This window comes from Molothrus ater, chromosome 18, assembly GCF_012460135.2.
Source record: "Molothrus ater isolate BHLD 08-10-18 breed brown headed cowbird chromosome 18, BPBGC_Mater_1.1, whole genome shotgun sequence".
NCBI classification, from domain to species: domain Eukaryota; kingdom Metazoa; phylum Chordata; class Aves; order Passeriformes; family Icteridae; genus Molothrus; species Molothrus ater.
Genome location: NC_050495.2, coordinates 4,596,221 through 4,609,869, shown reverse-complemented (window position 1 = coordinate 4,609,869; position 13,649 = coordinate 4,596,221). Strand labels below are relative to the sequence as shown.

The following is a 13,649-nucleotide window of genomic DNA, read 5'->3' as shown; positions in this document are numbered from 1 at the left end:
TCACCACACTAAATTTAGCGTGTTTTGGCAACACTCAATATCCAGGTTTTCATAAGAATTTGGTTTTCCTGCCAGTTAACAGAACTCAACACATGGGAAGTCCTCTTCACCTACAGAAGCCCTCTCAAGGCAAAAAGCAATTGACTTGCTCTGGCTCGGTTACTTGTAAATATTTTAATTATTCCTGGAACACAGCTTGAAAGGAATGGCCTGAGAGTTCAGAAGTTCATGGATGTCCTTCAATCTCACTGAGAGTCAATGAAGGACAAGAGAACAGAGAACCAACTTCACTTCTTCTAACCTAGCAAGAAGAGCATCTCCTCAGAATCAGCAGTCACATCTCACTGGAAACACATATCCAGGCAACCCAAGAGCCAATTCCTGGACATTTTTAGGAGAAGTCTGCACATCCACCTACCTAGAGCAGGTGCATCTTGAGTTTGTCAAGCATGCATGGATCCAGTTAAGCTGTTAAACCTACCAAGCCTGTAGTCACTCCAAGGGCCATGATTAGGATTCAAGACTGGTTGCTGCGGAGAGAATTCCTCAGCTCTCCTGATGCTATTATTCCAGTCTCTTTGGCTGCAAGCTCCAGACAACCACACAGTGGTTTACACTGCAAACCCTACTACCACAGCCAGGGACTCTTCATTTAAAGAGATTTCTGAAGCAAAAGCAAAAAATCTGTGGCTTTTGCCCTACAATGCCTTTGGGCAATTCTTACACACAAAACTAAAAACACACCTAAAAACATTGCAACATTCCCAGGTTCCAGTCACCCCTGTGCACCAAACACAAACCAGTGATACAGACTGGGCTCACAGCATCACCACAAGCCTCATGCCTGGGCTTGCAGGATTGAGCATTTATTTCAGTCTCACTTTTCCAAGCAGCCCACAGCACACAGCAGGATCTCCTGCTCCATAAAGGATTCACTGGAATGGTCCCTTCCTCCCCAAGTGCTGCCTCCTACTTGAGAATTGAACAAGCTGCACTTACCCTAATAAATAAATAAATTTATAAAATCAGTGAGCAGAAAGGCTGCAGCACTGCACACCTTCCTGTGATCAACAGCATCATGGACATTCCCCCAGCTTGGGAAGTGAAAGACTTCAAACCTCATGCAAGACAACATGCAATTAAAATAAACAGCTTGAAAATAAGGAAAGAACAGCAACATTACACACAAACGGACGCAGAACACTCCAATGTGCATTTAGACACACCCTCTTACTAGTCAAATTTTTCACTAACTACCCAGCATGACCAATGCACTGCCAAAGGACACTTCCCTGGACAGGGACAGTGCCAAGCTACCAACTTCTGTGGAGTATCAATTTGAGAAAACACACCAAGGCTTAGAGAAATACCTTGATCTGTGAAACTCCCCATGATTTTTAAACACATGAGCAGCTAGGAGAGGAAGTCACACCTGTAAGGTGTCCCTAGCTGACACTCAGGGAAATCCTCTCCAATGTGATCCTGAGCCCTGTCCCTGATCTGCACAGCACTCCCCACAAGCAAAGCTACACCAGAATTTTCAGGACTGTGGGAAGTTTTCTTGTCTCCATTTACAAACTCAAGGACACAGAAATCCTATCAATTTGATTCACATGTTACTTGGAAAATCTGCCAGAAGGGAGGAAGCTCCACGAGCAACAACCAAACAGGGAATAACTCCAGGACAAGGACCAGAGGGTGAAGAGCAACACATTCATTACCACAGAGACTGAGCTCCTTTTTCACTCTGCAGTAACCAAACACGTGCCAAAGAGAGGGCAGGTGACAGGACTGGTTTCAAAATTATCTAACAGCCAGAGAAACATGAGTGCTGAATGGAGCAGAGTCCAGGACAACACCCAAGCGAAATCACAGAGCTGTGCAAAGAATCCCAGGAGCAGGAATACCTCAGCTCTCCATCCACCTGGGACCTGCTGGTCAGGACTTGCTTCTTTCACATGTGGTCTGAATGTCACCTTGAGCACATGGGGCAGGAAGGGCTGGTAAACTTATGAAACACCAAGTCTGAAATTCCTGCTTTCAGTAAAGCCCTATTTTCACATTGTAACTCTGGTTTTTTTCCACTTTGGAAGAAATCAGGCATTCGGGAAGCTTATTACCACTGCCACAATGGAGTCTGCACACTTAAGGGGCTCAATTAACACCCAAGGTGATGGTGCTGCACATGGCTGAAAATGGAATTAAAAAAAAAAAAAAAAAAAAAAAAAAAAACCAAAAAGAAATCCTGCAGCTAGACAAAGCCTGAGTATGGCAGAGGGAAAAACTGCTTCATCATCAGCCATGGAAATTTTCTGAATCCCTGGTTATCTCGTCAGGAGCAGCACAGATGGGGACTGTGCCCTTTCTCCTGCCATAAGAGCAGCAGCTCCAGAACTGCAGCGTGAGCACAACCCTGGGGCTGGGGCCATGCACGTCCTTTACTGCCACATATAAAATGAGACAGCAAAAAATGACAAACCAAAGTATTCAAGTTGGAAACAGTCCTAGACTTTGCCTCCTTTTAGGGACTTTCCATACCGTGACAGTCCAGAGGGACTTGGTTCTGTGCCTTCTATACATTGGGAAAGAAACATTTAGCTTAGAATTAGCTCAGGGCATTGTCTGAAACAGAGGGAAAGTTTACACACCCATTTTCAATAAACTCTACACCTATCAAAAGGGAATTACAGGCTACAACATCTATTTAAATAGGATTCCAACCTCCTTAACTACTCTGAAGCACAAAGGCTTTATAGCTTTACTTACTAATAAATATCCTTGATAATTCTTACAGGAAAGGCAGAGCACATTGCAAGGAAAATCCTAGCCAAAAAACAAAAGAGGGAAAAGTTTATAAATTTTTGAAAGATTTTTTTTTTTTCTCTGAGAAAGTCTTTACCTGGATTAAGCTGCCAGGCAGCTTTATTAGCATTTCTGCCACACAACTGTCTGCTTCTCTACACACCCTGCAAACGTCACAGGAAAACAAAGAAAACTCCCATTTTTATGTGGTCGTTAGAAAGATGCAAATCCTTCTGGTTTGTGGAGGAGAGACAAGGAAAAGAAAATGCCAACAACCTTCAGCTCTGGCAAAAAAGTACCTCAGAAGCAGCTGAACAACTTCGCAGTTACCCTGGAAACAGAGTTTACCCCTCAGCAGACAGGGAAAATTGCCTGCAATTACCACCCCGGAGTAAAGCACCAGTCTGGACATAACATCAGTTTCTGTTTGCTGCAGCTCCTTTAATGTGATCCCAGTAATTTATCATGAGCAATATTTGATCTGGAATGGAATTCTATTACCAAACCCCAAAGAGCCTGAGCTCTATTACCAGACCTGCAGGTAAAATCAAAGGTTACAATATCTCCTAATGGCACAGAAGAGCTCTGCCATCTGCCAAGTGCAATTTCCCCTAATCCCATTCCTCACACACAAATCAGAATCGCCCGGATTACTCCACAGAAATAGAAGTCAAGTCAATACCTGAATCCACGGGATTAATCTCCCACCTCCAGACGGGAGAAAGGCAAGAACAGCAACAATGCTGCAGGCAGGCTCAGGAAGGCAAAGCTTTCCACCCGGCTCCGTGCAGCACCACACAGGAAATTCTGGGATTTCACTGATTAGCTTCACCCATCCACAATCCCAGTGCTGCTCCCTCCCAAATCCGAGCGCACAACTTCGTGCAAATTCAAGGAACTGACCTCCACGTGATCTTTTGGAGCAGCTATTTCCACCCAGAAGCAGCGCTTCAGGTCTCTCCGTGCACATATAAACCGCTTGGATTTGGAGTTAGGAGGAAAAAATTAACAAATGATCTGCGTATCACCAGAACAACACCTATCTGTCCGCCCAAGCGCTTCCAAAACAAAAATATATGCCCCTAGCAGGGGGGTTGGAATGAGATGAGCTTTAAGATCCTCTCCAACCCAAACTATACTGAGATTCTACGCCACACGAGGCCAACAAACAAAGCTATGTGCATCTTCAATCAAAAAGAAGCGTGATGACTTTAAACTGGCACTTCGAAGTAATTTTAACGAGCTGATAATATATTTCCCGAAATCCAAGGCATTAAGGAGTCACATACCACTCTCGGGAAAGCCTGAATCCCTCCTGCTCTGCCCAAGGAGCCGTCGCCCGGCTGTAAACCAGGGGGGGAGAAAGGGGGAGCATCTTTATTTGTCCATTTAAGACCTCCAAGCACATTACCATCCCTAATCCAGCGAGGAACAGATAATTGCAACCCGCGTGGATCACAAAATTACGCTCTAATCCTCAGAACCACGAGCAACACCACCATCCACCAAAAACCACCTACAACCCCATCCCACCTCCGGCCGCCGAATTGGAACCACAGAACGGGATTTTTTGGAGGGGGGCTTTTCTTTTCTTTTTAACCCACGAGGACACCAGCCCTTGTTCTGACGCAGTGAGGAAGGAGCAGCCAGGAGGTCCGGCAGCGGGGCTCGGGGCCATGCGGGAGCGGCGAGCGCACCCCGGGACACGGGACCCCCTGCCCGGTGCCCCGGAGCCGGCGAGGAGGGCGAGGCACCCCCGGGGGAAGCGGGGAAGCGATTGCCGTGCCGACCCTACGGCTGAGCGAGCACTGCCCGCCTTTGTCCCACCCAGCAGCACTCACCCAGCCGAAGCACCGGCTGCTCGCTCCGCAAAACAGGGCGCCGGCTCCGCCGCACCGGGGAAGTTGCTTGAAGTGAAGTTGGGCGCGCAGCGGCCTTTCCCCCGCGGCGGCGGCGGCGGGCGGCGAGCGGCGGCCGGGCACGGCCGGGGGCGGGGCGGGCAGGGGGCCGTCCCTCGGCGCTTCCCCGGAGCGAGGGGCTGCGGGAAGGCGGCGGGAGGGCGGCGGGAGGCGGGAATGTCCCGCCCCGGTGCCGGTCCGGCCCCTTCGCCCCGGCGGCCGCGGGGCCCCGCGGGAAGCGCCGCTGTTGCCATGGTGACCGCGCGGTGCGGGCCGTGGGCGGGGCTTCCCCCGCGCAGCGCGGCCGCGATTGGCTCCGCCCCGCTCCACCTGCTCCGCGCGGGCCGCGGGTTCGAGTCCCGGCACCGCCGTCCCGAGGGACAGCGGCTGGGCGTGGGTAGGGCTGGGAAATGTGGGGTGCGTCAAGATTATCTTACTGTGTCCACTTCTGGACAAGGATAAATTAAAATAGGAGATACTGGACAGGGTCCAGCAGAGGCCACAAGGATAATGTAATTATCTATCTAAATCTGGAGCATTTTTGTGATGAGGAGAGGCTGCAGGGGCTGGGCCTGGTCAGTCTGGAAGGAATCTCACTAATCCATACAAACATCTCAAATCGTGTGCCAAGAGGGTGGTGCCAGGCTCTGTTCAGTGGTGCCCAGTGATAAGGAGCAGTAAACACGAGATCCACCTCAGTATGAAGAAGAAGCTCTTTCCATGGAGGGTGGCTGAGCCCTGGGACAGCTGCCCAGGGAGGAGTCTCCCTTTCTGGACACGTTCCAAACCCACCTGGATGCAATCCTGTGCCACCTGCTCCAGGTGACCCTGCCTTGTTGGACTGGATGATCTCCAGAGGGCCCTTCACACCACAACTGCTCTGGGATTCTTTGATTCTAATCAGTGGAACAGGCAACAGCTGCATCCCTTAGTCAAGGACACCCTTGAAAACTACAAGCTTTAAGGACATGAATTAAAAGCTGATGTATGTTTATGTAAACATTGGTAACTTTCAAAGCCAGTACATTCTATAGCTGAACTATGTTTGTTACAATAATAAAAATCACACCTACAGGTCAGAAAGACCCTGCCCAGGTGAAGACCCTTCCCCTGGGCATGTGGAGAAGCAACTTGGATGGAAATTACTAACAAATCCTAAAAAAGGATTGTGCTTGGAAAGTTACTAACTCTGAATTTCTGTGTATAAATAATAGCAGGAAAGTTCGGTGGGGTGTGTTGGATTTGTGGAATACACTGAGCACCCAGGCTGCACAACCCTGAAATAAATAATCAATGTCTCTCTCAAATGTGTCATTACTGGCTTGTCACACACCAGGTAAAAAATCCAATTTTGTGTCTACCAGTGGCCACCCTTGGTCACCCTCAGGGCAGCAAGCTTTGGAGCCCAGTCCAGGAACATTGCCTCAGAGCAGAGAGAATCAGAAAGGAAACATTTCTGTTCCGACCAGGGAGTGTTCCTCTTTAGTCCCCTTCTCAGGAATGGCACCCAAGTCATGGATCTGCCCACTGGCATCCTCTCCATGCCACAGCTGTCACAGTTCAAAAGCTCCAAGTGCTGCTTTTTGTCATTACCAAAGGTGTGGCTCCCTGCCGAGGAGGCCAAAGTCGGCTGGGCTTCGAGGCGAGGCCATGACTCATGGCAGGAGGAAGGAGAGTGTGGATGATGGGCTGGCCAGGGGCCAGGGTGATGCCATGGCACAAGGAAAATGCATCTCCATGTCCTCATCCTCTTGGCACGGCAGGGAAAGACCAGGCAGCAGGTCCTGTGTCCCTGCTCTCCATGGGGAACTCATTCATCTGCCTTTAACCAGCTCAAATCTCCTTCTGTTGCAGGCACAGGGCTCCTGAGCCATTGGATCTCTCTGTGATCCATTCCAAGGTAGCCAGACAGAGTTTCTGTAGCTGCCCCTTAGCAGGTGCATGGATGGGAGCAAGAGGAAAAGTTTCAGCAGCAAAAACATCCAGCCCTGTAACAACAGCAGGAATGTGGAGCTTGCCTTGCCTCCTCTGTTCCCACCCACATCCCAATTAAATTAAGATCGCTTTCCCACAGCTTCCCCCCTTGCTCCCAAATCAGGATAATATAGGTGTTTTCCCTACCTTAGCAACCCTTTCATCTTCACCACACCAAGGGATCCCAATTCCATGACTCATTTGCCTTTTCACTTTTCCAGAAGCCAAGCCATAACCCATCCCCTCAGCCAGCACCTTCCCTGCAGCTCCAGCAGAGATGAGGGCGATCCATGGCTCAGATCAGCGCCTCTGCCAGGAGGGTGTTCCTGCCTCTTACACCTCTTTGAAGCGCTTCTTGTTCCACCCATGGCTGGGAACCCCTGCTCCAGCACATGGGGCTCTCAGCAAAGTCATAAGGAACGAGAAAAGCGCCTGATCAGTTATTCAGGAGCCACTTAATGGCAGCTCCCTCCACAAAAACACCTACACAGCGACAGAGCCAGAGAACTGGGCACGCCAGGCTCCAGAGGCCTCACAGCCTGGGAGCCGCATTCAAATGGACACTTCAAGAGAGCAGCCCTGTTCCCAAGGAGCTGCTGTCTTGTTTCCCACTGTGTGAGGAGCAGCCTCAGCGTGTGCCTTGGTGAATGCCGCGGGAGATGAGACCTGGGAGCTTCAAAGTGGCCACAGAAACTCGGCCTGGTTGGAGCTGCGGCAGGCCCGGGGCAGAGCAATGCCGGCGGGATGGCGGCGCTGAGGGGCACGGAGCAGGCCCAGGCCCGACCCTGTGGGGCCTCAGGGGCCAGATCCTCACCCTCACCCAGCCCTTCTTGCCCTGGGGACACCCTGAACCTGTGAGAAAGGGAATGGATGGAGCGCAGGACCAGCGCAGAACTGTGGGACTGGTGGTGCTGCGCTGGGGAGATGAGAACCCCCCGGCCGTGACAGCCCAGCCCTTGCACCCCAGCTCTGGCACCAGGAAGGAGAATTGTCATCCCACTGCCACCCCAGTGCTGCTGCTCCCTTAGAATCACAGAATTCTTTGGGTTGGAAAAGCCCTCTAAAACTATCAAGTCCAACCCCAGCCCCACCCAGGCCACCCATGTCCCCGAGCTCCACATTGACATTTCATTAAATCCCTTCAGGGATGGAACTCCACCACCTCACTGGGCAGACTGTTCCAGTGCCTGACAATCCTTTCTCTGAAGAAATTTCCACAATATTCAATCTAAACCTCCCCTGGCACAGCCTGAAGCCATTTCCTTCTGGTTTTGTCCCTTGTTCCCTGGGAGCAGAGCCAGATCCCCACCTGGCTGCACCCCCCTGTCAAGGAGTTTTGGAGAGCCAGAAGGTCCCCCCTGAGCCCCCCAACTCCCTCAGCTGCTCCTGGTGCTCCAGACCCTTTCCCAGCTTGTTCCCTTCCCTGGACACACTCTAACACCCCAGTGTGTGTCCTGCAGTGAGCAGGGGGTGAGGACAGGACCTGGCAGGTGGCAGAGCCCTGGCTCCTGGAAAGGTTCTTCCCGTGTGCTCTGTCCCCACCTGAGACCCTGTGTGAATCTTTGTCCCACTGCATTTATCAGCATTTAGCAGAGCAGAGGTGACCCCAAAAGGGGCAGAGTTAAATGCAGAGCCCTGGCCTCTCACCCCATGTATATGAATTAGGGCTGTAATTCCACCCTGCAGTGTGGATGGCAATAGTGAACAGACGCTTCCAGACCCATCTTGCAGACATCTGAGCTTTGACCCTCTGTTTTATGACTTCACCGGAGCCCTCAGAGGGATGGCAAGCAGCAATCTACAGTGAAGGAGTGCCTGCACTCAGAAAAGAATGACAGGTCCCTTATCTATGAAGTTTCCATTCTTCAGATACGGTTTTCAAACAAAAGGCTCCACTCCTCAGATGAGTAATGCCAGTGTTTCTCCTCTCCACCATACAATTAACTTCCAGGCTGGATTTCTTCAGAACTGAGCTAAGAATGGCATAAAGCAGGGAGCACCAGGGAATGTTCTGTGCTCCAGTGGGGCTGCTCGGGTGATTTAGCTCCTCTCACACAGCCTGTCAGTGCCCTGCAGTGGAGAAATGGGTTAATTGCAAATGGCACATGGACACTGCCCATGACAAACCTGCACAGTGAGGGCAGGGAAAAAACACCTGGGGGGCCCAGGCAGACCCCCCCACCCCCTGCTCTGTCTCATTCCTGTCTCACCCCTGCCTGACTTTGGCGGGTGCGACAAAATCCCCTCCTTTGTTCCAGCCAGGAACAATCTCCGTCTCTTCCTGCTGAGCCAGTTGCTCCTGTTATGTGAAAAGGTGGAGGTGTATGCAAAAACTGCCTGTCTGGGTCAGGGGAACACTGATTTTTCCAGTGCTTCCCTGCTATCCTTCCCAGGCCCACGTGGCATTGAAATGCTCTGGTCCTCGGCAGGGAAGCACTTCAGTGTCCTGCCTTGCAACCTTCCACCAGGTAACTGCTCCCACAAAATTCAGATGTCACAGACACGTTTTATGATAAAGCCTTTCCTTAGGATTTTTTCTCCTGAGAAGCTGAGAGGCCTCAGAACGAAATGTGAACAATGGTTATCTGCTGCTGTGGAATGCAACAGGTGCATCTGGGATTGGCCCATGTTGGTTGTTTCTAATTAATGGCCAATCACAGCCCAACTGGCTCGGACAGAGAGTCCGAGTTGTGATAACACAAGCCTTTGTTATCATTCTTCCTTTTTCTATTCTTAGCCAGCCTTCTGAGGAAATCCTTTCTTCTATTCTTTTAGTATAGTTTTAATATAATATCTATCATAAAATAATAAATCAAGCCTTCTGAAACATGGAGTCAGATCCTCATCTCTTCCCTCATCCTAAGACCCCTGTGAACACGGTCACATTCAGAACTGTTGGTGACAGCTCAGGATGAGCCCCAGGAGGAAACAGGCTCCCCACACACACCTCAGGCACTGAGCACTGCAGGAAGGTGCTCCACTGCCCACTACATATAATCTGCATAAAGGAAAACAGGAAATCCTCCCACTCTCTATCACCACCACAGCAACTATCCTTAAAAGTTCCTTTCCCACCTCTTCTTGCTCATCCACCATGGAAATCAGTGCAGAGCTACACAGAGAGCAAGTAGAGCACAGGGAGGGCACAGCCCTGGCACTGCCTTCCCAATAAAACCTCACTGGCCACGGGGTTGCTGCCTCTCCCATCCTCAAATTTGACTCGGGAACAGGGCTGGGAGGAGGAAGGCAGGAGAGAGAGTCCTGTTTTAAAGGGAATAGTCTGTTAAACACACAGTCCTTGTGAAGGCTGAGCTCTGCCAGGCCCTGGAAAGGGCATCACCCCTCTGAGGGGGTGTGGAGCCTGTGGGATTACACTGTGGTGTCCACACAATATTTCTTCCTCCAGAAAGGAGAAGTTTGGGAAGGCAGAGGCTGTTAAACCTCAGCTGCTGAAAGCAGCCATAGCCAAGGAATCCTTGACTAAAAAACAAGGATAATTGAGTGTCAAATTTGTATGTATAATGCTCTCCAGTAGGAAGGAGCTGTTAGATTGCACCGTCACGGAGGTTTCAGTGCAACAGAGGGAAGAACCAGTGGGTGTGGGATTGTTGCCAGTTATATAATCCCTGGTGGTTTTGCCTGCACTGGTTTGGGTGAGGACATGGCCCCATAGTGATCCCTGTGCTATCAGCCAGCAGCACATGGCAGGCTTGGGGGGCTGTGGGGAGAACAAAAGGATGCAGATTTCCTGGGAGTCTGCTTTTGTTTTGCCAAGCAGAAGAGTGACTCAGATTTCAGAGCACTCCTGTAACTCAGCCAACAACAACACGTCCTTAGTCACGGCGATAAAGCTGAGGATCTGTGTTCCATTTGCTGGAGTAAAAAAAGCTCAAACTCATCCACCCAAGGGCCAGGTCAGTCACTAAACAAGAGACTGAACCCCAAGCTGTGTGCAGTGACGGCAGCATCTTCCTCCCCAACAACCTCTCCACTCCTGGAAACTACTCAGAAAAATCCACTGAACCAGCACAGATAATCTGGGTGCTGCACTATCACAGAGCTCTCTGATAACTCCTAAGCACTCACATGTTGTTCCAACAGAGCTGCCAAAGCCTTGCAGAAATGCTTTCACTTCCTGAGAAATGCTCCAGGAAACAGCACCATGCTTCCTTGTGCTTAAGGACTGGCTTAACACATCCCTGTGCTGTTGTCTCCTGGATCTGAGCTCGTTTTTCATGGCTGTGAGGTACATCCACAGCTCATTGGAAATGCCAGAGCATGGATTGCTTCACCTCAGTCATTGCACTCAAAGCAAGCAAAAGGAGAACTTAAACTGACAAAGGTGAGGTTTAGATTGGAGTTTGGGAAGAAATGCTTCCTTGTGAGGGTGCTGAGGCCCTGGCACAGGGTGCCCAGAGAAGCTGTGGCTGCCCCATCCCTGGAGGTGTCCAAGGCCACGTTAGATGGGAATTGGAGCAGCCTGGGATAGTGGAAGGTGCCTCTGTGAGTGAGACAAACTTTAAGGTCTCTTCCATCCCAAACAACCTTGTGTTGCCCTGACATTCCCAATCCCAGGCTAACAAAATCCCTGCTGTACAGTCCTCCAGCCCCCAGTGCTGCAGGCCTGGGTAGGGACCCAAGGCTGTCAGCCCTTTACCCTGCATCAGTCAGGTGGTGGTGCCTGTACAAACTGGGCCTCTCTGCAGGATTTACCCAGGGATTGCTACAGCTGTGAATCAGCCTTTGAATTTTCAGCTTCGTTTTCCTTTGCAAAAGGCCTCTGTGAAATAGGTGCTGGAGCACCTTAAGGCAGCAGAGAGAGCTCAGGGTGTTGCCAGGACAGCACCCACCTGGGCAGATGTTTGTGCCAGGACTCAGCATGTCCATTCATGCATGTTAACAAGGGCTATAAATACTCTGGGTCCTTCAGTGCCACGTGTCTGCGCCTGGCAGGAGGGTGTGTGAGGACGAGCACTCGCACCTGGGCTCACCAGCACAGCCCCCAGTGCCCCCCATCACACCCAGCCCTGGGCCACAGCCAAACTGGTTCATCTGCCCCTGGTTCATCTGCCACAGCCCCCTGGGAGCCAAAGGATTGGGCTCGGGAGCAGAGGAGCAAAACAGAGCATGGAAAGTCCTGGGGCTGCCACCACCCCTCGGAGGAGCTCCCATAATCCAACCCCTCCTCAACATCTCCTGAGGAGCCCTTGTTGTTGTCGAGGGGTTGGAATGGTTTCTCTTCCTGCACAGGACAGAGCTGCTCCACCAGCTGCTGTCTCCTGCACTGCTTGGAGGTGGCAACTGATGGAAATTTCCATGCACTTCAAAGCACAACCTCAGGATAGCTGCTTTTGTGAGAAACTATCCCAAGTTAAAAATTAATGAAATTCACTTTTAGGATCATTTACTTTCCTCCATCTGAAAGGCGGGAATTTTGCCAGTCTCTCTGCTCAGAGCACAGAGCATTCCTGCTTTGGCACCTTGGGGATGTGGCCTCTGGTGGTTAGGTTGCCAATTAATATCAGGTAATTAACACATTTGCAAGGGCTGGTTGAATCCCACCCTGGCATTTTGCAAACTCTGCGTGTTTGGGGAGTGTCTTCATCAGCTTTTGAAGTTCTGAGCTGTGAGCTCCCTGCAAACCTCAGCCTGCACTGGAAACTGGGGCTGGGCCTTTAGAGCAAACATGCCTAAAGAAGCAAACATATTAAGGATTAATTAAATACCAGGATTTATTTAATTAAGCCTCTTCTCATAAGTAGGTAGAGGCAAGAATCTGGAGCGAGCATCCAGCTTTCCTTGCATTCCCATTTTTAGAAATGCAGTTAAATTCTGTGCTGCTTAAAACACAACATTGGGGTGATGTGGACCCCTCCAACAGCAGTGCAGGAACTGACACCACAGAAAGGAGGATGGGGGCACCTCTTACCTATTTCCACGCCTGGCATCCCCCCATGGAACAGCTGGAAGATCCACAAGCACCCAAGGATCTTGTGGAGTCCAGAGGGGTGACAAGTGCCAGCCCTGAGCAGGGAGCACAGGCAGTTGTCCTCCTCACATTTTTGATGAAAACCTTGTCCCTCCTGTTCCCTGCAAGAAAGGCATCACAGCCCATCCTATCAGTGCCAGTTGAAAGGTCTGGAGACTGATCCAGGAAATACTGAGGGAAAAGAACGACATCAAGTCCAAGGTCATTTTGAGCACCGTTGCAGAATGCACTCCCTCACCTCCTGCCCAGCTCACCTGGCAGCACAGGACCACACACAGGTACAAACCATCACCACCACGGCCCAGCTCTGGGCTGCCACCATGCCAGTGTTGCAGACATCTTTTTATGAAAATCCTTCCCTTAGGATTTTTTCCTCCTGAGAAGCTGAGAGGCCTCAGGAACAAAATATAAACAATGGTTATCTGCTGCTGTGGAATGCAACAGGTGCATCTGGGATTGGTCTCATGTGGATGTTTCTAATTAATGGCCAATCACAGCCCAGCTGGCTCAGACTTTCTGTCCAAGCCACAAACATTTGTTATTCATTCCTTTCTATTCTTAGCTTAGCTAGCCTTCTGAGATGAAACCTTTTCTTCTATTCTTTTAGTATAGTTTTAATGTAATATATATCATAAAATAATAAATCAAGCCTTCTGAAATACAGAGTCAGATCCTCATCTCCTCCCTCATCCTCTGACCCCTGAGAACACGGTCACACACCAGGACCTTCTGTCACTCCCCATCTGCTCTGTCTGGGGCAGTTCACTCCACACAGCACCAAGGACCCGGCCCAGCCCTTCCCCAGTGCTCTTCCTCCTCTTCCATCACTCTGTTTCACCATCAGTTTAAATTCTCCACGTTACAGGAGGGTACAGCAAGAAAAAGGACAGAGGTGACAGTGCCAGCAGAACCAAGGAGGTGTCACTGCCACACATCTGCCCAGAGCTCAGCAAAGTTGGACTGAGCAGGGGATGGGGAAAAGTGAG

General features: G+C 50.5%; 1 protein-coding gene across 1 annotated transcript in view; it reads right to left on the bottom strand.

Moving 5' to 3' along the window:
- The window catches only part of KIAA1671 (KIAA1671 ortholog), a 65,414-nt gene extending 60,594 nt beyond the window's left edge, over nucleotides 1-4,820 (bottom strand). Inside the window, exon 1 of the mRNA XM_036393168.2 lies at nucleotides 4,644-4,820. The gene's annotated coding sequence lies outside the window, so the exon portion shown is untranslated. The remainder of the gene's footprint in view (nucleotides 1-4,643) is intronic.
- Nucleotides 4,821-13,649: the final 8,829 nt, after the last annotated feature.